At 39.1% G+C, this 3,536-nt stretch overlaps 1 pseudogene; it reads left to right on the top strand.

Annotated features, from left to right (window-relative positions):
• Positions 1 to 1,292: 1,292 nt before the first annotated feature.
• On the top strand, positions 1,293 to 2,301 carry LOC102754943 (annotated as a pseudogene).
• The last annotated feature ends 1,235 nt before the right edge of the window (positions 2,302 to 3,536 follow it).

Genomic DNA, 3,536 nt, shown 5'->3' with positions numbered 1-3,536 from the left:
TTTTAAAGATATTCTCTGTCTTATCTTCTAGATCAGGGGTGGGGAGCATCTAGCCCTCAGGCCATAGGCCAGAGAAATTATTTGGTCTGGGCCTGCCAAGGCATTAAGGATGAGTTAATTAAATGTTTGCACAAATATAGCAGGCTAACTTTTAAGTTGAGAATTTTGTATGGCCCTGGAATGATGTTATAAATATCCAAATGGCCCTTAGCAGGAGAAAGTTTCCCCATCCCTGTTCTAGATACTTTATTATTTTACATTTCACATTCTGCTATACAATCCATCTGGAATTGATTTTTATTCATTGTGTGAAGTAGTGGTTAAGGTTTTTGTTTTTTTTTCATATGGCTATCCAGTTAACATAACACTATTGGTTGAAAAGACTGTGCTTTGCCACTGTTCTACAGTGCCACATTAGACATAAATTAAGTATACATTATTTCTGAATGATACTCATGTATACCTGGTCATCTATATTAATAAAAGCATAATATGCTAATTAGACCGGACGTCCTCGTGGACATCTTTCCTTCCAGACAAAGCCGCAGTGGGCGGGGGCTGCAGCAGATGCATAGATTTTGTGCATTGGGCCTCTAGTAAGATAATAAGGCTACTGTGAATTTTCTATGTGATAATTTTCTGAAATATATTATTTTAATCTTCTATAGTAATAACTTCAATGAATTACAATTCAATATTAACTCCTCAGATTTTATTAAAGGTTTCCATAAGAAATAGCCATAGGAAGAATATTTCACATTTGCAGGCTATCGTATTCGTTGCATTTTAAGTGAGAATTTACTGGTGTAATAAATTGTGTCTAGAATTTAGTGTAAGGAAAAGATCCATTTTTATAATGAAATGATGTACCACCTACATTAGTGAGGTTCACTTCAGGAAACAAATAACAAACTTCTGAGTTATATGAAGAAATCTTTAAAAAAATTCTTTTAATTGATTTCAGTGAGGAAGGGAAAGGGAGTGATAGAAATATCAATGATGAAAGAAAATCATTGATTGGCTGCCTCCTCGACACCCCCTACTGATGATTGAACCCACAACCTGGGCACGTGACCTTAACTGGAATCAAACTGCAATGCTCTATCCACTGAGCCAAACCAGCTAAGGCTATGAAGAAATCTTAATAAGGAAACTCTTTACAATGGTTTAAGCAGGACGTATGCTCCATCGTGAAGCTAGTAATAGCAAAACATCATTAACAGTCCTCCATGTGAAATGACAAGAAAGGGAACAGCTCTGCTTCTTTGCCCCGCATGCCCACCCCCACAGCCATGAAGATGGGAATCACTGCAGAAATCTTAGAAGGAAGAACCGAGAAATATGTGGATACTCCATTTGGCAAGCCTTCTGATGCCTTAGTTTTGGGAAAGATAAAGAATGTTGATTGCGTCCTCCTTGCAAGGCATGGGAGGCAGCATACCTTCATGCCTTCAAAAGTCAACTATCAGGCAAACATCTGGGCTTTGAAGGAGGAGGGTTGTACTCATGTCTTAGTGACCACAGCTTGTGGTTCCTTGAGGGAAGAGATCCAGCCCGGCGATGTCGTCATTATTGACCAGTTCATCGACAGAACCACCATGAGGCCTCAGGCCTTCTACGATGGGAGTCACTCCTGTGCCAGAGGAGTGTGCGATATCCCAGTGGCTGAGCCGTTCTGCCCCCAAACCAGAGAGGCCCTCATAGAGACTGCTAAGAAGCTGGTGACAGCGCTCACAATCCAAGGACCTCGTTTTAGTTCCTGGGCAGAAAGTTTCCTGATTCCCACATGGGGGATGCATGTTATCAACATGACCACAGTTCCAGAGGTGTTTCTTGCTAAGAAGGCTGGACTTTGCTATGCAAGTGTGACCATAGCAACAGATTAGGATTGCCGGAAGCAGCATGAGGAAGTGGTTTCGGTGGGCCCGGTTTTAAAGACCCTGGAAGAGCCTGACTGGCATGGCTCAGTGTTTGGGCAGCAACCTTTGAACCAGGAAGTTACTGTTGGATTCCAGGTCAAGGCACATGCCCAGGTGGCAGGCTCATCCCAAGTCGGGGGGGCATGCAGGAGGCAGCCAATCAATGATTCTCTCTCATCATGGATGCTTCTATCTCTTTCTTCCTCTCCATTTCTCTCTGAAGTCAATAAAAATATATTTAAAAATAAAAAAAAGAGCCCGAAAGAAATGCCAAAAGTTTGCACCTTACTGCATACCTCAGATAGGTCCCATGGAATGGTCAGAAATCCTCCATAACCTGAAGAATACAACCTAGTTCTCTATTTTATTACCAAGACATTAAAATACAGCATGAATGCCCAGAAGATTTGCCTTTCTAATTCTAGTCATTTGGGAGAAAGCCTGTATAATTTGAAATGTGGAAAAGCTTTCATGCCCTTGCCCACTAAGGAAGAGCATGTGATAAGACCACGCCAAAGTGAAAGATGCCTTCTGAAAGACACGGGCTGCTCCAAAAAACAGAGGGAAAGTAAATGGCCAGTAAACATGGAAAATGCCAACCCTTTAGAAAAAAGACAAGACACCAGTCACTCTTCCCCCATTAAATGCATAACAATAAAGGGTGGGAGGTGAGTTTCCTATGTTGGCAAGGAATATGAAGATAAAATGGGTCTCGTAGACTATTTATTGGTGTCACTGTAAATTGGTACAATCTGTCTAGAGTGGTTTGGTAAATGTATCAAAAGGCTTAAAAAATACTTACACTCTTTGTGCTGGTTACTGTACTCCTTTTATCTTTAAAAATTTATCTCTAAAAAAGTAGAAATGCACACAAAGAAATATGTATAAAGAAGGATGTTTAAATGTAGTATTAGTTTTAATAGCAAATATTCAATACAATCTGAATATCCAAAAATTGGAGATAAATTATGGTTTAGCTCTAATTCGATTGTGAAGCACCCAACTGAAGATTATGTTGTTGCTTTTTTAAAATATATTTTTATTGATTTCAGAGAGGAAGGGAGAGAGAAAGGGAAAAAGCGAGAGAGAGAGAGAGAAACACAAATGAAGAGAGAGAATCACTAATTGGCTGCCTCCTGCACTCCTCCACACTGGGGATTGAGCCCTTAACTCGGACATGTGCCCTCACCAGGAATTGAAACCATGACCTCCTGTTCACAGATTGAAGCTCAACCACTGAGCCGAGCCAACTGGGCTGAAGATCATGCTTTTATACAATATTTAATGTCCTAAAGAATTGGTTGCTCTGCAATATAAAATGGGAAAAAAAAGGACATGTGAGCATTTTACAGTACTAATTTTGTTTTAAAATCCTACATACATATACAAAGAGACTAGGAAGAAATAGAATTTTTATTATTGTATTTTGGCAGTATACTGGATCATTTTAATTTTCTTTATATGTTTTTTCTTCACATTTTTTTTCCTACAGAAATATAATCAAAAAAATAAAGTTATTTTAAAAATAAAAATTACTGAAAAAGAAAAAAATAAATAAAATGACAAGAGAGGAAGGATTTACCAAACCCTGACAGAGTGGGCTGCCTGAAGGCACTG

The sequence above is a fragment of the Myotis davidii genome, unplaced genomic scaffold (assembly GCF_000327345.1).
Source record: "Myotis davidii unplaced genomic scaffold, ASM32734v1 scaffold226, whole genome shotgun sequence".
Taxonomy (NCBI): Eukaryota; Metazoa; Chordata; class Mammalia; order Chiroptera; family Vespertilionidae; genus Myotis; species Myotis davidii.
The sequence above is the reverse complement of the archived record's forward strand: the minus strand, read 5'-3'. Positions and strand labels throughout refer to the sequence as shown.